This window comes from Vipera ursinii (assembly GCF_947247035.1).
Source record: "Vipera ursinii genome assembly, chromosome: 13".
Lineage (NCBI taxonomy): Eukaryota > Metazoa > Chordata > Lepidosauria > Squamata > Viperidae > Vipera > Vipera ursinii.
The window spans coordinates 6,060,975-6,081,953 of record NC_139526.1 but is presented as its reverse complement, the minus strand read 5'-3'; positions in this window follow the sequence as shown (position 1 = coordinate 6,081,953).

Sequence of the window (20,979 nt, the reverse complement as noted above, 5' to 3'; positions counted from 1 at the left end):
CCATTGCAGAAAGAGCTCAAATTCGAAAAACAAACACATATTCATGTTCCCCATCGGGGAACATGAAGACCAAAAAACCATGACTTTTGCAGATCTCATGTTTCCTTGCGGAGATAGCCCATGTTATATCTTGCATTTGTTAGGAAAAACTGCTTATAGTATGAAAAGTGCCCATTGCAGAAAGAGCTCAAATTCGAAAAACAAACATATATTCATGTTCCCCCGCCTCCCCGAAGACCAAAAAACCATGAGTTGTGCAGATCTGATGTTTCCTTGCGGAGATAGCCAATGTTATATCTTGCATTTGTTAGGAAAACCTGCTAATAGCATGAAAAGTGCCCATTTCAGATAGAGGTCAAATTCGAAAAACAAACACATATTCATGTTCCCCTGCCTCCCCGAATACCAAAAAACCATGAGTTGTGCAGATCTGATGTTTCCTTGCGGAGATTGCCCATGTTATATCTTGCATTTGTTAGGAAAAACTGCTAATAGTATGAAAAGTGCCCATTGCAGAAAGAGCTCAAATTCGAATAACAAACACATATTCATGTTACCCATCCTCCCCGAATACCAAAAAACCATGAGTTGTGCAGATCTGATGTTTCCTTGCGGAGATAGCCCATGTTATATCTTGCATTTGTTAGGAAAAACTGCTAATAGTATGAAAAGTGCCCATTGCAGAAAGAGCTCAAATTCGAAAAACAAACACATATTCATGTTCCCCCTCCTCCCCGAAGACCAAAAAACCATGAGTTGAGCAGATCTGATGTTTCCTTGCGGAGATAGCCAATGTTATATCTTGCATTGTTAGGAAAAACTGCTTATAGCATGAAAAGTGCCCATTGCAGAAAGAGCTCAAATTCGAAAAACAAAAACATATTCATGTTCCCCATCCTCCCCGAAGACCAAAAAACCATAACTTTTGCAGATCTGATGTTTCCTTGCGGAGATAGCCAATGTTATATCTTGCATTTGTTAGGAAAAACTGCTTATAGCATGAAAAGTGCCCACTGCAGAAAGAGCTCAAATTCGAAAAACAAACACATATTCATGTTCCCCATCCTCCCCGAAGACCAAAAATCCATGACTTTTGCAGATCTCATGTTTCCTTGCGGAGATAGCCCATGGTATATCTTGCATTTGTTAGGAAAAACTGCTTATAGTATGAAAAGTGCCCATTTCAGATAGAGGTCAAATTCGAAAAACAAACACATATTCATGTTCCCCCGCCTCCCCGAAGACCAAAAAACCATGAGTTGTGCAGATCTGATGTTTCCTTGCGGAGATAGCCAATGTTATATCTTGAATTTGTTAGGAAAAACTGCTTATAGCATGAAAAGTGCCCATTGCAGAAAGAGCTCAAATTCGAAAAACAAACACATATTCATGTTCCCCATCCTCCCCGAAGACCAAAAAACCATGAGTTGTGCAGATCTCATGTTTCCTTGCGGAGATAGCCAATGTTATATCTTGCATTTGTTAGGAAAAACTGCTTAGAGCATGAAAAGTGCTCATTTCAGATAGAGGTCAAATTCGAAAAACAAACACATATTCATGTTCCCCATCCTCCCCGAAGACCAAAAAACCATAACTTTTGCAGATCTCATGTTTCCTTGCGGAGATAGCCCATGTTATTTCTTGCATTTGTTAGGAAAAACTGCTTATAGCATGAAAAGTGCCCATTTCAGATAGAGGTCAAATTCGAAAAACAAACACATATTCATGTTCCCCCACCACCCCGAAGACCAAAAAACCATGAGTTGTGCAGATCTGATGTTTCCTTGCGGAGATAGCCAATGTTATATCTTGCATTTGTTAGGAAAAACTGCTTATAGCATGAAAAGTGCCCATTGCAGAAAGAGCTCAAATTCGAAAAACAAAAACATATTCATGTTCCCCATCGTCCCCGAAGACCAAAAAACCATGAGTTGTGCAGATCTGATGTTTCCTTGCGGAGATAGCCAATGTTATATCTTGCATTTTTTAGGAAAAACTGCTTATAGCATGAAAAGTGCCCACTGCAGAAAGAGCTCAAATTCGAAAAACAAACACATATTCATGTTCCCCATCCTCCCCGAAGAGCAAAAATCCGTGACTTTTGCAGATCTCATGTTTCCTTGCGGAGATAGCCCATGGTATATCTTGCATTTGTTAGGAAAACCTGCTTATAGCATGAAAAGTGCCCATTTCAGATAGAGGTCAAATTCGAAAAACAAACACATATTCATGTTCCCCCGCCTCCCCGAAGACCAAAAAACCATGAGTTGTGCAGATCTGATGTTTCCTTGCGGAGATAGCCAATGTTATATCTTGAATTTGTTAGGAAAAACTGCTTATAGCATGAAAAGTGCCCATTGCAGAAAGAGCTCAAATTCGAAAAACAAACACATATTCATGTTCCCCATCGGGGAACATGAAGACCAAAAAACCATGACTTTTGCAGATCTCATGTTTCCTTGCGGAGATAGCCCATGTTATATCTTGCATTTGTTAGGAAAAACTGCTTATAGTATGAAAAGTGCCCATTGCAGAAAGAGCTCAAATTCTAAAAACAAACATATATTCATGTTCCCCCGCCTCCCCGAAGACCAAAAAACCATGAGTTGTGCAGATCTGATGTTTCCTTGCGGAGATAGCCCATGTTATATCTTGCATTTGTTAGGAAAAACTGCTAATAGTATGAAAAGTGCCCATTGCAGAAAGAGCTCAAATTCGAATAACAAACACATATTCATGTTCCCCATCGGGGAACATGAAGACCAAAAAACCATGACTTTTGCAGATCTCATGTTTCCTTGCGGAGATAGCCCATGTTATATCTTGCATTTGTTAGGAAAAACTGCTTATAGTATGAAAAGTGCCCATTGCAGAAAGAGCTCAAATTCGAAAAACAAACATATATTCATGTTCCCCCGCCTCCCCGAAGACCAAAAAACCATGAGTTGTGCAGATCTAATGTTTCCTTGCGGAGATAGCCAATGTTATATCTTGCATTTGTTAGGAAAACCTGCTAATAGCATGAAAAGTGCCCATTTCAGATAGAGGTCAAATTCGAAAAACAAACACATATTCATGTTCCCCTGCCTCCCCGAATACCAAAAAACCATGAGTTGTGCAGATCTGATGTTTCCTTGCGGAGATTGCCCATGTTATATTTTGCATTTGTTAGGAAAAACTGCTAATAGTATGAAAAGTGCCCATTGCAGAAAGAGCTCAAATTCGAATAACAAACACATATTCATGTTCCCCATCCTCCCCGAATACCAAAAAACCATGAGTTGTGCAGATCTGATGTTTCCTTGCGGAGATAGCCCATGTTATATCTTGCATTTGTTAGGAAAAACTGCTAATAGTATGAAAAGTGCCCATTGCAGAAAGAGCTCAAATTCGAAAAACAAACACATATTCATGTTCCCCCTCCTCCCCGAAGACCAAAAAACCATGAGTTGAGCAGATCTGATGTTTCCTTGCGGAGATAGCCAATGTTATATCTTGCATTTGTTAGGAAAAACTGCTTATAGCATGAAAAGTGCCCATTGCAGAAAGAGCTCAAATTCGAAAAACAAAAACATATTCATGTTCCCCCGCCTCCCCGAAGACCAAAAAACCATGAGTTGTGCAGATCTGATGTTTCCTTGCGGAGATAGCCAATGTTATATCTTGAATTTGTTAGGAAAAACTGCTTATAGCATGAAAAGTGCCCATTGCAGAAAGAGCTCAAATTCGAAAAACAAACACATATTCATGTTCCCCATCCTCCCCGAAGACCAAAAAACCATGAGTTGTGCAGATCTCATGTTTCCTTGCGGAGATAGCCAATGTTATATCTTGCATTTGTTAGGAAAAACTGCTTAGAGCATGAAAAGTGCTCATTTCAGATAGAGGTCAAATTCGAAAAACAAACACATATTCATGTTCCCCATCCTCCCCGAAGACCAAAAAACCATGAGTTGTGCAGATCTCATGTTTCCTTGCGGAGATAGCCCATGTTATATCTTGCATTTGTTAGGAAAAACTGCTTATAGCATGAAAAGTGCCCATTTCAGATAGAGGTCAAATTCGAAAAACAAACACATATTCATGTTCCCCCACCACCCCGAAGACCAAAAAACCATGAGTTGTGCAGATCTGATGTTTCCTTGCGGAGATAGCCTATGTTATATCTTGCATTTGTTAGGAAAAACTGCTTATAGCATGAAAAGTGCCCATCGCAGAAAGAGCTCAAATTCGAAAAACAAAAACATATTCATGTTCCCCATCGTCCCCGAAGACCAAAAAACCATGAGTTGTGCAGATCTGATGTTTCCTTGCGGAGATAGCCAATGTTATATCTTGCATTTGTTAGGAAAAACTGCTTATAGCATGAAAAGTGCCCACTGCAGAAAGAGCTCAAATTCGAAAAACAAACACATATTCATGTTCCCCATCCTCCCCGAAGAGCAAAAATCCATGACTTTTGCAGATCTCATGTTTCCTTGCGGAGATAGCCCATGGTATATCTTGCATTTGTTAGGAAAACCTGCTTATAGCATGAAAAGTGCCCATTTCAGATAGAGGTCAAATTCGAAAAACAAACACATATTCATGTTCCCCCACCTCCCCGAAGACCAAAAAACCATGAGTTGTGCAGATCTGATGTTTCCTTGCGGAGATAGCCAATGTTATATCTTGAATTTGTTAGGAAAAACTGCTTATAGCATGAAAAGTGCCCATTGCAGTAAGAGCTCAAATTCGAAAAACAAACACATATTCATGTTCCCCATCGGGGAACATGAAGACCAAAAAACCATGACTTTTGCAGATCTCATGTTTCCTTGCGGAGATAGCCCATGTTATATCTTGCATTTGTTAGGAAAAACTGCTTATAGTATGAAAAGTGCCCATTGCAGAAAGAGCTCAAATTCTAAAAACAAACATATATTCATATTCCCCCGCCTCCCCGAAGACCAAAAAACCATGAGTTGTGCAGATCTGATGTTTCCTTGCGGAGATAGCCAATGTTATATCTTGCATTTGTTAGGAAAACCTGCTAATAGCATGAAAAGTGCCCATTTCAGATAGAGGTCAAATTCGAAAAACAAACACATATTCATGTTCCCCTGCCTCCCCGAATACCAAAAAACCATGAGTTGTGCAGATCTGATGTTTGCTTGCGGAGATAGCCCATGTTATAACTTGCATTTGTTAGGAAAAACTGCTAATAGTATGAAAAGTGCCCATTGCAGAAAGAGCTCAAATTCGAATAACAAACACATATTCATGTTCCCCATCCTCCCCGAATACCAAAAAACCATGAGTTGTGCAGATCTGATGTTTCCTTGCGGAGATAGCCCATGTTATATCTTGCATTTGTTAGGAAAAACTGCTAATAGTATGAAAAGTGCCCATTGCAGAAAGAGCTCAAATTCGAATAACAAACACATATTCATGTTCCCCATCCTCCCCGAAGACCAAAAATCCATGACTTTTGCAGATCTCATGTTTCCTTGCGGAGATAGCCCATGTTATATCTTGCATTTGTTAGGAAAAACTGCTTATAGCATGAAAAGTGCCCATTTCAGATAGAGGTCAAATTCGAAAAAAAAACACATATTCATGTTCCCCATCGTCCCCGAAGACCAAAAAACCATGAGTTGTGCAGATCTGATGTTTCCTTGCGGAGATAGCCAATGTTATATCTTGAATTTGTTAGGAAAAACTGCTTATAGCATGAAAAGTGCCCATTGCAGAAAGAGCTCAAATTCGAAAAACAAACACATATTCATGTTCCCCATCGGGGAACATGAAGACCAAAAAACCATGACTTTTGCAGATCTCATGTTTCCTTGCGGAGATAGCCCATGTTATATCTTGCATTTGTTAGGAAAAACTGCTTATAGTATGAAAAGTGCCCATTGCAGAAAGAGCTCAAATTCGAAAAACAAACATATATTCATGTTCCCCCGCCTCCCCGAAGACCAAAAAACCATGAGTTGTGCAGATCTGATGTTTCCTTGCGGAGATAGCCAATGTTATATCTTGCATTTGTTAGGAAAACCTGCTAATAGCATGAAAAGTGCCCATTTCAGATAGAGGTCAAATTCGAAAAACAAACACATATTCATGTTCCCCTGCCTCCCCGAATACCAAAAAACCATAAGTTGTGCAGATCTGATGTTTCCTTGCGGAGATAGCCCATGTTATATCTTGCATTTGTTAGGAAAAACTGCTAATAGTATGAAAAGTGCCCATTGCAGAAAGAGCTCAAATTCGAATAACAAACACATATTCATGTTCCCCATCCTCCCCGAATACCAAAAAACCATGAGTTGTGCAGATCTGATGTTTCCTTGCGGAGATAGCCCATGTTATATCTTGCATTTGTTAGGAAAAACTGCTAATAGTATGAAAAGTGCCCATTGCAGAAAGAGCTCAAATTCGAATAACAAACACATATTCATGTTCCCCATCCTCCCCGAAGACCAAAAAACCATGAGTTGTGCAGATCTCATGTTTCCTTGCGGAGATAGCCAATGTTATATCTTGCATTTGTTAGGAAAAACTGCTTAGAGCATGAAAAGTGCTCATTTCAGATAGAGGTCAAATTCGAAAAACAAACACATATTCATGTTCCCCATCCTCCCCGAAGACCAAAAAACCATAACTTTTGCAGATCTCATGTTTCCTTGCGGAGATAGCCCATGTTATATCTTGCATTTGTTAGGAAAAACTGCTTATAGCATGAAAAGTGCCCATTTCAGATAGAGGTCAAATTCGAAAAACAAACACATATTCATGTTCCCCCACCTCCCCGAAGACCAAAAAACCATGAGTTGTGCAGATCTGATGTTTCCTTGCGGAGATAGCCAATGTTATATCTTGCATTTGTTAGGAAAAACTGCTTATAGCATGAAAAGTGCCCATTGCAGAAAGAGCTCAAATTCGAAAAACAAAAACATATTCATGTTCCCCATCCTCCCCGAAGACCAAAAAACCATAACTTTTGCAGATCTGATGTTTCCTTGCGGAGATAGCCAATGTTATATCTTGCATTTGTTAGGAAAAACTGCTTATAGCATGAAAAGTGCCCACTGCAGAAAGAGCTCAAATTCGAAAAACAAACACATATTCATGTTCCCCATCCTCCCCGAAGACCAAAAATCCATGACTTTTGCAGATCTCATGTTTCCTTGCGGAGATAGCCCATGGTATATCTTGCATTTGTTAGGAAAACCTGCTTATAGCATGAAAAGTGCCCATTTCAGATAGAGGTCAAATTCGAAAAACAAACACATATTCATGTTCCCCCACCTCCCCGAAGACCAAAAAACCATGAGTTGTGCAGATCTGATGTTTCCTTGCGGAGATAGCCAATGTTATATCTTGAATTTGTTAGGAAAAACTGCTTATAGCATGAAAAGTGCCCATTGCAGAAAGAACTCAAATTCGAAAAACAAACACATATTCATGTTCCCCATCCTCCCCGAAGACCAAAAAACCATGAGTTGTGCAGATCTCATGTTTCCTTGCGGAGATAACCAATGTTATATCTTGCATTTGTTAGGAAAAACTGCTAATAGTATGAAAAGTGCTCATTTCAGATAGAGGTCAAATTCGAAAAACAAACACATATTCATGTTCCCCATCCTCCCCGAAGACCAAAAAACCATAACTTTTGCAGATCTCATGTTTCCTTGCGGAGATAGCCCATGTTATATCTTGCATTTGTTAGGAAAAACTGCTTATAGCATGAAAAGTGCCCATTTCAGATAGAGGTCAAATTCGAAAAACAAACACATATTCATGTTCCCCCACCTCCCCGAAGACCAAAAAACCATGAGTTGTGCAGATCTGATGTTTCCTTGCGGAGATAGCCCATGTTATATCTTGCATTTGTTAGGAAAAACTGCTTATAGCATGAAAAGTGCCCATTTCAGATAGAGGTCAAATTCGAAAAACAAACACATATTCATGTTCCCCCACCTCCCCGAAGACCAAAAAACCATGAGTTGTGCAGATCTGATGTTTCCTTGCAGAGATAGCCAATGTTATATCTTGCATTTGTTAGGAAAAACTGCTTATAGCATGAAAAGTGCCCATTGCAGAAAGAGCTCAAATTCGAAAAACAAAAACATATTCATGTTCCCCATCCTCCCCGAAGACCAAAAAACCATGAGTTGTGCAGATCTGATGTTTTCTTGCGGAGATAGCCAATGTTATATCTTGAATTTGTTAGGAAAAACTGCTTATAGCATGAAAAGTGCCCATTGCAGAAAGAGCTCAAATTCAAAAAACAAACACATATTCATGTTCCCCATCCTCCCCGAAGACCAAAAAACCATGAGTTGTGCAGATCTCATGTTTCCTTGCAGAGATAACCAATGTTATATCTTGCATTTGTTAGGAAAAACTGCTTAGAGCATGAAAAGTGCTCATTTCAGATAGAGGTCAAATTCGAAAAACAAACACATATTCATGTTCCCCATCCTCCCCGAAGACCAAAAAACCATAACTTTTGCAGATCTCATGTTTCCTTGCGGAGATTGCCCATGTTATATCTTGCATTTGTTAGGAAAAACTGCTTATAGCATGAAAAGTGCCCATTTCAGATAGAGGTCAAATTCAAAAAACAAACACATATTCATGTTCCCCCACCTCCCCGAAGACCAAAAAACCATGAGTTGTGCAGATCTGATGTTTCCTTGCGGAGATAGCCCATGTTATATCTTGCATTTGTTAGGAAAAACTGCTTATAGCATGAAAAGTGCCCATTTCAGATAGAGGTCAAATTCGAAAAACAAACACATATTCATGTTCCCCCACCTCCCCGAAGACCAAAAAACCATGAGTTGTGCAGATCTGATGTTTCCTTGCGGAGATAGCCAATGTTATATCTTGCATTTGTTAGGAAAAACTGCTTATAGCATGAAAAGTGCCCATTGCAGAAAGAGCTCAAATTCGAAAAACAAAAACATATTCATGTTCCCCATCCTCCCCGAAGACCAAAAAACCATGAGTTGTGCAGATCTGATGTTTCCTTGCGGAGATAGCCAATGTTATATCTTGCATTTGTTAGGAAAAACTGCTTATAGCATGAAAAGTGCCCACTGCAGAAAGAGCTCAAATTCGAAAAACAAACACATATTCATGTTCCCCATCCTCCCCGAAGACCAAAAATCCATGACTTTTGCAGATCTCATGTTTCCTTGCGGAGATAGCCCATGGTATATCTTGCATTTGTTAGGAAAACCTGCTTATAGCATGAAAAGTGCCCATTTCAGATAGAGGTCAAATTCGAAAAACAAACACATATTCATGTTCCCCCGCCTCCCCGAAGACCAAAAAACCATGAGTTGTGCAGATCTGATGTTTCCTTGCGGAGATAGCCAATGTTATATCTTGAATTTGTTAGGAAAAACTGCTTATAGCATGAAAAGTGCCCATTTCAGATAGAGGTCAAATTCGAAAAACAAACACATATTCATGTTCCCCATCCTCCCCGAAGACCAAATAACCATGAGTTGTGCAGATCTCATGTTTCCTTGCGGAGATAGCCAATGTTATATCTTGCATTTGTTAGGAAAAACTGCTTAGAGCATGAAAAGTGCTCATTTCAGATAGAGGTCAAATTCGAAAAACAAACACATATTCATGTTCCCCATCCTCCCCGAAGACCAAAAAACCATAACTTTTGCAGATCTCATGTTTCCTTGCGGAGATAGCCCATGTTATATCTTGCATTTGTTAGGAAAAACTGCTTATAGCATGAAAAGTGCCCATTTCAGATAGAGGTCAAATTCGAAAAACAAACACATATTCATGTTCCCCCACCTCCCCGAAGACCAAAAAACCATGAGTTGTGCAGATCTGATGTTTCCTTGCGGAGATAGCCAATGTTATATCTTGCATTTGTTAGGAAAAACTGCTTATAGCATGAAAAGTGCCCATTGCAGAAAGAGCTCAAATTCGAAAAACAAAAACATATTCATGTTCCCCATCGTCCCCGAAGACCAAGAAACCATGAGTTGTGCAGATCTGATGTTTCCTTGCGGAGATAGCCAATGTTATATCTTGCATTTGTTAGGAAAAACTGCTTATAGCATGAAAAGTGCCCACTGCAGAAAGAGCTCAAATTCGAAAAACAAACACATATTCATGTTCCCCATCCTCCCCGAAGACCAAAAATCCATGACTTTTGCAGATCTCATGTTTCCTTGTGGAGATAGCCCATGGTATATCTTGCATTTGTTAGGAAAACCTGCTTATAGCATGAAAAGTGCCCATTTCAGATAGAGGTCAAATTCGAAAAACAAACACATATTCATGTTCCCCCGCCTCCCCGAAGACCAAAAAACCATGAGTTGTGCAGATCTGATGTTTCCTTGCGGAGATAGCCAATGTTATATCTTGCATTTGTTAGGAAAAACTGCTTATAGCATGAAAAGTGCCCATTGCAGAAAGAGCTCAAATTCGAAAAACAAACACATATTCATGTTCCCCCACCTCCCCGAAGACCAAAAAACCATGAGTTGTGCAGATCTGATGTTTCCTTGCGGAGATAGCCAATGTTATATCTTGCATTTGTTAGGAAAAACTGCTTATAGCATGAAAAGTGCCCATTGCAGAAAGAGCTCAAATTCGAAAAACAAAAACATATTCATGTTCCCCATCGTCCCCGAAGACCAAAAAACCATGAGTTGTGCAGATCTGATGTTTCCTTGCGGAGATAGCCAATGTTATATCTTGCATTTGTTAGGAAAAACTGCTTATAGCATGAAAAGTGCCCACTGCAGAAAGAGCTCAAATTCGAAAAACAAACACATATTCATGTTCCCCATCCTCCCCGAAGACCAAAAATCCATGACTTTTGCAGATCTCATGTTTCCTTGCGGAGATAGCCCATGGTATATCTTGCATTTGTTAGGAAAACCTGCTTATAGCATGAAAAGTGCCCATTTCAGATAGAGGTCAAATTCGAAAAACAAACACATATTCATGTTCCCCCGCCTCCCCGAAGACCAAAAAACCATGAGTTGTGCAGATCTCATGTTTCCTTGCGGAGATAGCCCATGTTATATCTTGCATTTGTTAGGAAAAACTGCTTATAGCATGAAAAGTGCCCATTTCAGATAGAGGTCAAATTCGAAAAACAAACACATATTCATGTTCCCCCACCTCCCCGAAGACCAAAAAACCATGAGTTGTGCAGATCTGATGTATCCTTGCGGAGATAGCCAATGTTATTCTTGCATTTGTTAGGAAAAACTGCTTATAGCATGAAAAGTGCCCACTGCAGAAAGAGCTCAAATTCGAAAAACAAACACATATTCATGTTCCCCCGCCTCCCCGAAGACCAAAAAACCATGAGTTGTGCAGATCTGATGTTTCCTTGCGGAGATAGCCAATGTTATATCTTGAATTTGTTAGGAAAAACTGCTTATAGCATGAAAAGTGCCCATTGCAGAAAGAGCTCAAATTCGAAAAACAAACACATATTCATGTTCCCCATCGGGGAGCATGAAGACCAAAAAACCATGACTTTTGCAGATCTCATGTTTCCTTGCGGAGATAGCCCATGTTATATCTTGCATTTGTTAGGAAAAACTGCTTATAGTATGAAAAGTGCCCATTGCAGAAAGAGCTCAAATTCGAAAAACAAACATATATTCATGTTCCCCCGCCTCCCCGAAGACCAAAAAACCATGAGTTGTGCAGATCTGATGTTTCCTTGCGGAGATAGCCAATGTTATATCTTGCATTTTTTAGGAAAACCTGCTAATAGCATGAAAAGTGCCCATTTCAGATAGAGGTCAAATTCGAAAAACAAACACATATTCATGTTCCCCTGCCTCCCCGAATACCAAAAAACCATAAGTTGTGCAGATCTGATGTTTCCTTGCGGAGATAGCCCATGTTATATCTTGCATTTGTTAGGAAAAACTGCTAATAGTATGAAAAGTGCCCATTGCAGAAAGAGCTCAAATTCGAATAACAAACACATATTCATGTTCCCCATCCTCCCCGAAGACCAAAAAACCATGAGTTGTGCAGATCTCATGTTTCCTTGCGGAGATAGCCAATGTTATATCTTGCATTTGTTAGGAAAAACTGCTTAGAGCATGAAAAGTGCTCATTTCAGATAGAGGTCAAATTCGAAAAACAAACACATATTCATGTTCCCCATCCTCCCCGAAGACCAAAAAACCATAACTTTTGCAGATCTCATGTTTCCTTGCGGAGATAGCCCATGTTATATCTTGCATTTGTTAGGAAAAACTGCTTATAGCATGAAAAGTGCCCATTTCAGATAGAGGTCAAATTCGAAAAACAAACACATATTCATGTTCCCCCACCTCCCCGAAGACCAAAAAACCATGAGTTGTGCAGATCTGATGTTTCCTTGCGGAGATAGCCAATGTTATATCTTGCATTTGTTAGGAAAAACTGCTTATAGCATGAAAAGTGCCCATTGCAGAAAGAGATCAAATTCGAAAAACAAAAACATATTCATGTTCCCCATCGTCCCCGAAGACCAAAAAATCATGAGTTGTGCAGATCTGATGTTTCCTTGCGGAGATAGCCAATGTTATATCTTGCATTTGTTAGGAAAAACTGCTTATAGCATGAAAAGTGCCCACTGCAGAAAGAGCTCAAATTCGAAAAACAAACACATATTCATGTTCCCCATCCTCCCCGAAGACCAAAAATCCATGACTTTTGCAGATCTCATGTTTCCTTGCGGAGATAGCCCATGGTATATCTTGCATTTGTTAGGAAAACCTGCTTATAGCATGAAAAGTGCCCATTTCAGATAGAGGTCAAATTCGAAAAACAAACACATATTCATGTTCCCCCGCCTCCCCGAAGACCAAAAAACCATGAGTTGTGCAGATCTGATGTTTCCTTGCGGAGATAGCCAATGTTATATCTTGAATTTGTTAGGAAAAACTGCTTATAGCATGAAAAGTGCCCATTGCAGAAAGAGCTCAAATTCGAAAAACAAACACATATTCATGTTCCCCATCGGGGAACATGAAGACCAAAAAACCATGACTTTTGCAGATCTCATGTTTCCTTGCGGAGATAGCCCATGTTATATCTTGCATTTGTTAGGAAAAACTGGTTATAGTATGAAAAGTGCCCATTGCAGAAAGAGCTCAAATTCGAAAAACAAACATATATTCATGTTCCCCCGCCTCCCCGAAGACCAAAAAACCATGAGTTGTGCAGATCTGATGTTTCCTTGCGGAGATAGCCAATGTTATATCTTGAATTTGTTAGGAAAAACTGCTTATAGCATGAAAAGTGCCCATTGCAGAAAGAGCTCAAATTCGAAAAACAAACACATATTCATGTTCCCCATCGGGGAGCATGAAGACCAAAAAACCATGACTTTTGCAGATCTCATGTTTCCTTGCGGAGATAGCCCATGTTATATCTTGCATTTGTTAGGAAAAACTGCTTATAGCATGAAAAGTGCCCATTTCAGATAGAGGTCAAATTCGAAAAACAAACACATATTCATGTTCCCCCACCTCCCCGAAGACCAAAAAACCATGAGTTGTGCAGATCTGATGTTTCCTTGCGGAGATAGCCAATGTTATATCTTGCATTTGTTAGGAAAAACTGGTTATAGCATGAAAAGTGCCCATTGCAGAAAGAGCTCAAATTCGAAAAGCAAAAACATATTCATGTTCCCCATCGTCCCCGAAGACCAAAAAACCATGAGTTGTGCAGATCTGATGTTTCCTTGCGGAGATAGCCAATGTTATATCTTGCATTTTTTAGGAAAAACTGCTTATAGCATGAAAAGTGCCCACTGCAGAAAGAGCTCAAATTCGAAAAACAAACACATATTCATGTTCCCCATCCTCCCCGAAGACCAAAAATCCATGACTTTTGCAGATCTCATGTTTCCTTGCGGAGATAGCCCATGGTATATCTTGCATTTGTTAGGAAAACCTGCTTATAGCATGAAAAGTGCCCATTTCAGATAGAGGTCAAATTCGAAAAACAAACACATATTCATGTTCCCCCGCCTCCCCGAAGACCAAAAAACCATGAGTTGTGCAGATCTGATGTTTCCTTGCGGAGATAGCCAATGTTATATCTTGAATTTGTTAGGAAAAACTGCTTATAGCATGAAAAGTGCCCATTGCAGAAAGAGCTCAAATTCGAAAAACAAACACATATTCATGTTCCCCATCGGGGAACATGAAGACCAAAAAACCATGACTTTTGCAGATCTCATGTTTCCTTGGGGAGATAGCCCATGTTATATCTTGCATTTGTTAGGAAAAACTGCTTATAGTATGAAAAGTGCCCATTGCAGAAAGAGCTCAAATTCGAAAAACAAACACATATTCATGTTCCCCCGCCTCCCCGAAGACCAAAAAACCATGAGTTGTGCAGATCTGATGTTTCCTTGCGGAGATAGCCAATGTTATATCTTGCATTTGTTAGGAAAAACTGCTAATAGTATGAAAAGTGCCCATTGCAGAAAGAGCTCAAATTCGAATAACAAACACATATTCATGTTCCCCATCCTCCCCGAAGACCAAAAAACCATGAGTTGTGCAGATCTCATGTTTCCTTGCGGAGATAGCCAATGTTATATCTTGCATTTGTTAGGAAAAACTGCTTAGAGCATGAAAAGTGCTCATTTCAGATAGAGGTCAAATTCGAAAAACAAACACATATTCATGTTCCCCATCCTCCCCGAAGACCAAAAAACCATAACTTTTGCAGATCTCATGTTTCCTTGCGGAGATAGCCCATGTTATATCTTGCATTTGTTAGGAAAAACTGCTTATAGCATGAAAAGTGCCCATTTCAGATAGAGGTCAAATTCGAAAAACAAACACATATTCATGTTCCCCCACCTCCCCGAAGACCAAAAAACCATGAGTTGTGCAGATCTGATGTTTCCTTGCGGAGATAGCCAATGTTATATCTTGCATTTGTTAGGAAAAACTGGTTATAGCATGAAAAGTGCCCATTGCAGAAAGAGCTCAAATTCGAAAAACAAAAACATATTCATGTTCCCCATCGTCCCCGAAGACCAAAAAACCATGAGTTGTGCAGATCTGATGTTTCCTTGCGGAGATAGCCAATGTTATATCTTGCATTTGTTAGGAAAAACTGCTTATAGCATGAAAAGTGCCCACTGCAGAAAGAGCTCAAATTCGAAAAACAAACACATATTCATGTTCCCCATCCTCCCCGAAGACCAAAAATCCATGACTTTTGCAGATCTCATGTTTCCTTGCGGAGATAGCCCATGGTATATCTTGCATTTGTTAGGAAAACCTGCTTATAGCATGAAAAGTGCCCATTTCAGATAGAGGTCAAATTCGAAAAACAAACACATATTCATGTTCCCCCGCCTCCCCGAAGACCAAAAAACCATGAGTTGTGCAGATCTGATGTTTCCTTGCGGAGATAGCCAATGTTATATCTTGAATTTGTTAGGAAAAACTGCTTATAGCATGAAAAGTGCCCATTGCAGAAAGAGCTCAAATTCGAAAAACAAACACATATTCATGTTCCCCATCGGGGAACATGAAGACCAAAAAACCATGACTTTTGCAGATCTCATGTTTCCTTGCGGAGATAGCCCATGTTATATCTTGCATTTGTTAGGAAAAACTGCTTATAGTATGAAAAGTGCCCATTTCAGATAGAGCTCAAATTCGAAAAACAAACATATATTCATGTTCCCCCGCCTCCCCGAAGACCAAAAAACCATGAGTTGTGCAGATCTGATGTTTCCTTGCGGAGATAGCCAATGTTATATCTTGCATTTGTTAGGAAAACCTGCTAATAGCATGAAAAGTGCCCATTTCAGATAGAGGTCAAATTCGAAAAACAAACACATATTCATGTTCCCCTGCCTCCCCGAATACCAAAACACCATTAGTTGTGCAGATCTGATGTTTCCTTGCGGAGATAGCCCATGTTATATCTTGCATTTGTTAGGAAAAACTGCTAATAGTATGAAAAGTGCCCATTGCAGAAAGAGCTCAAATTCGAATAACAAACACATATTCATGTTCCCCATCCTCCCCGAATACCAAAAAACCATGAGTTGTGCAGATCTGATGTTTCCTTGCGGAGATAGCCAATGTTATATCTTGCATTTGTTAGGAAAAACTGCTAATAGTATGAAAAGTGCCCATTGCAGAAAGAGCTCAAATTCGAATAACAAACACATATTCATGTTCCCCATCCTCCCCGAAGACCAAAAAACCATGAGTTGTGCAGATCTCATGTTTCCTTGCGGAGATAGCCAATGTTATATCTTGCATTTGTTAGGAAAAACTGCTTAGAGCATGAAAAGTGCTCATTTCAGATAGAGGTCAAATTCGAAAAACAAACACATATTCATGTTCCCCATCCTCCCCGAAGACCAAAAAACCATAACTTTTGCAGATCTCATGTTTCCTTGCGGAGATAGCCCATGTTATATCTTGCATTTGTTAGGAAAAACTGCTTATAGCATGAAAAGTGCCCATTTCAGATAGAGGTCAAATTCGAAAAACAAACACATATTCATGTTCCCCCACCTCCCCGAAGACCAAAAAACCATGAGTTGTGCAGATCTGATGTTTCCTTGCGGAGATAGCCAATGTTATATCTTGCATTTGTTAGGAAAAACTGGTTATAGCATGAAAAGTGCCCATTGCAGAAAGAGCTCAAATTCGAAAAACAAAAACATATTCATGTTCCCCATCCTCCCCGAAGACCAAAAAACCATAACTTTTGCAGATCTGATGTTTCCTTGCGGAGATAGCCAATGTTATATCTTGCATTTGTTAGGAAAAACTGCTTATAGCATGAAAAGTGCCCACTGCAGAAAGAGCTCAAATTCGAAAAACAAACACATATTCATGTTCCCCATTCTCCCCGAAGACCAAAAATCCATGACTTTTGCAGATCTCATGTTTCCATGCGAAGATAGCCCATGGTATATCTTGCATTTGTTAGGAAAACCTGCTTATAGCATGAAAAGTGCCCATTTCAGATAGAGGTCAAATTCGAAAAACAAACACATATTCATGTTCCCCCGCCTCCCCGAAGACCAAAAAACCATGAGTTGTGCAGATCTGATGTTTCCTTGCGGAGATAGCCAATGTTATATCTTGAATTTGTTAGGAAAAACTGCTTATAGCATGAAAAGTGCCCATTGCAGAAAGAGCTCATATTCGAAAAACAAACACATATTCATGTTCCCCATCGGGGAGCATGAAGACCAAAAAACCATGACTTTTGCAGATCTCATGTTTCCTTGCGGAGATAGCCCATGTTATATCTTGCATTTGTTAGGAAAAACTGCTTATAGTATGAAAAGTGCCCATTGCAGAAAGAGCTCAAATTCGAAAAACAAACATATATTCATGTTCCCCCGCCTCCCCGAAGACCAAAGAACCATGAGTTGTGCAGATCTGATGTTTCCTTGCGGAGATAGCCAATGTTATATCTTGCATTTGTTAGGAAAACCTGCTAATAGCATGAAAAGTGCCCATTTCAGATAGAGGTCAAATTCGAAAAACAAACACATATTCATGTTCCCCTGCCTCCCCGAATACCAAAAAACCATGAGTTGTGCAGATCTGATGTTTCCTTGCGGAGATAGCCCATGTTATATCTTGCATTTGTTAGGAAAAACTGCTAATAGTATGAAAAGTATCCATTGCAGAAAGAGCTCAAATTCGAATAACAAACACATATTCATGTTCCCCATCCTCCCCGAATACCAAAAAACCATGAGTTGTGCAGATCTGATGTTTCCTTGCGGAGATAGCCCATGTTATATCTTGCATTTGTTAGGAAAAACTGCTAATAGTATGAAAAGTGCCCATTGCAGAAAGAGCTCAAATTCGAATAACAAACACATATTCATGTTCCCCATCCTCCCCGAAGACCAAAAAACCATGAGTTGTGCAGATCTCATGTTTCCTTGCAGAGATAGCCAATGTTATATCTTGCATTTGTTAGGAAAAACTGCTTAGAGCATGAAAAGTGCTCATTTCAGATAGAGGTCAAATTCGAAAAACAAACACATATTCATGTTCCCCATCCTCCCCGAAGGCCAAAAAACCATAACTTTTGCAGATCTCATGTTTCCTTGCGGAGATAGCCCATGTTATATCTTGCATTTGTTAGGAAAAACTGCTTATAGCATGAAAAGTGCCCATTTCAGATAGAGGTCAAATTCGAAAAACAAACACATAATCATGTTCCCCCACCTCCCCGAAGACCAAAAAACCATGAGTTGTGCAGATCTGATGTTTCCTTTCGGAGATAGCCTATGTTATATCTTGCATTTGTTAGGAAAAACTGCTTATAGCATGAAAAGTGCACATTGCAGAAAGAGCTCAAATTCGAAAAACAAAAACATATTCATGTTCCCCATCCTCCCCGAAGACCAAAAAACCATAACTTTTGCAGATCTGATGTTTCCTTGCGGAGATAGCCAATGTTATATCTTGCATTTGTTAGGAAAAACTGCTTATAGCATGAAAAGTGCCCACTGCAGAAAGAGCTCAAATTCGAATAACAAACACATATTCATGTTCCCCCGCCTCCCCGAAGACCAAAAAACCATGAGTTGTGCAGATCTGATGTTTCCTTGCGGAGATAGCCAATGTTATATCTTGAATTTGTTAGGAAAAACTGCTTATAGCATGAAAAGTGCCCATTGCAGAAAGAGCTCAAATTCGAAAAACAAAAACATATTCATGTTCCCCATCCTCCCCGAAGACCAAAAAACTATAACGTTTGCAGATCTCATGTTTCCTTGCGGAGATAGCCCATGTTATATCTTGCATTTGTTAGGAAAAACTGCTTATAGCATGAAAAGTGCCCATTGCGGAAAGAGCTCAAATTCGAAAAACAAACATATATTCATGTTCCCCCGCCTCCCCGAAGACCAATAAACCATGAGTTGTGCAGATCTGATGTTTCCTTGCGGAGATAGCCAATGTTATATCTTGCATTTGTTAGGAAAACCTGCTAATAGCATGAAAAGTGCCCATTTCAGATAGAGGTCAAATTCGAAAAACAAACACATATTCATGTTCCCCCGCCTCCCCGAATACCAAAAAACCATGAGTTGTGCAGATCTGATGTTTCCTTGCGGAGATAGCCCATGTTATATCTTGCATTTGTTAGGAAAAACTGCTAATAGTATGAAAAGTGTCCATTGCAGAAAGAGCTCAAATTCGAATAACAAACACATATTCATGTTCCCCATCCTCCCCGAATACCAAAAAACCATGAGTTGTGCAGATCTGATGTTTCCTTGCGGAGATAGCCCATGTTATATCTTGCATTTGTTAGGAAAAACTGCTAATAGTATGAAAAGTGCCCATTGCAGAAAGAGCTCAAATTCGAATAACAAACACATATTCATGTTCCCCATCCTCCCCGAAGACCAAAAAACCATGAGTTGTGCAGATCTCATGTTTCCTTGCGGAGATAGCCAATGTTATATCTTGCATTTCTTAGGAAAAACTGCTTAGAGCATGAAATGTGCCCATTGCAGAAAGAGCTCAAATTCGAAAAACAAACACATATTCATGTTCCCCATCCTCCCCGAAGACCAAAAAACCATAACTTTTGCAGATCTCATGTTTCCTTGCGGAGATAGCCCATGTTATATCTTGCATTTGTTAGGAAAAACTGCTAATAGTATGAAAAGTGCCCATTGCAGAAAGAGCTCAAATTCGAATAACAAACACATATTCATGTTCCCCATCCTCCCCGAATACCAAAAAACCATGAGTTGTGCAGATCTGATGTTTCCTTGCGGAGATAGTCCATGTTATATCTTGCATTTGTTAGGAAAAACTGCTTATAGCATGAAAAGTGCCCATTTCAGATAGAGGTCAAATTCGAAAAACAAACACATATTCATGTTCCCCCACCTCCCCGAAGACCAAAAAACCATGAGTTGTGCAGATCTGATGTTTCCTTGCGGAGATAGCCAATGTTATATCTTGCATTTGTTAGGAAAAAGTGGTTATAGCATGAAAAGTGCCCATTGCAGAAAGAGCTCAAATTCGAAAAACAAAAACATATTCATGTTCCCCATCCTCCCCGAAGACCAAAAAACCATAACTTTTGCAGATCTGATGTTTCCTTGCGGAGATAGCCAATGTTATATCTTGCATTTGTTAGGAAAAACTGCTTATAGCATGAAAAGTGCCCACTGCAGAAAGAGCTCAAATTCGAAAAACAAACACATATTCATGTTCCCCATTCTCCCCGAAGACCAAAAATCCATGACTTTTGCAGATCTCATGTTTCCATGCGGAGATAGCCCATGGTATATCTTGCATTTGTTAGGAAAACCTGCTTATAGCATGAAAAGTGCCCATTTCAGATAGAGGTCAAATTCGAAAAACAAACACATATTCATGTTCCCCCGCCTCCCCGAAGACCAAAAAACCATGAGTTGTGCAGATCTGATGTTTCCTTGCGGAGATAGCCAATGTTATATCTTGAATTTGTTAGGAAAAACTGCTTATAGCATGAAAAGTGCCCATTGCAGAAAGAGCTCAAATTCGAAAAACAAACACATATTCATGTTCCCCATCGGGGAGCATGAAGACCAAAAAACCATGACTTTTGCAGATCTCATGTTTCCTTGCGGAGATAGCCCATGTTATATCTTGCATTTGTTAGGAAAAACTGCTTATAGTATGAAAAGTGCACATTGCAGAAAGAGCTCAAATTCGAAAAACAAACATATATTCATGTTCCCCCGCCTCCCCGAAGACCAAAAAACCATGAGTTGTGCAGATCTGATGTTTCCTTGCGGAGATAGCCAATGTTATATCTTGCATTTGTTAGGAAAAACTGCTTATAGTATGAATAGTGCCCATTGCAGAAAGAGCTCAAATTCGAATAACAAACACATATTCATGTTCCCCATCCTCCCCGAAGACCAAAAAACCATGAGTTGTGCAGATCTTATGTTTCCTTGCGGAGATA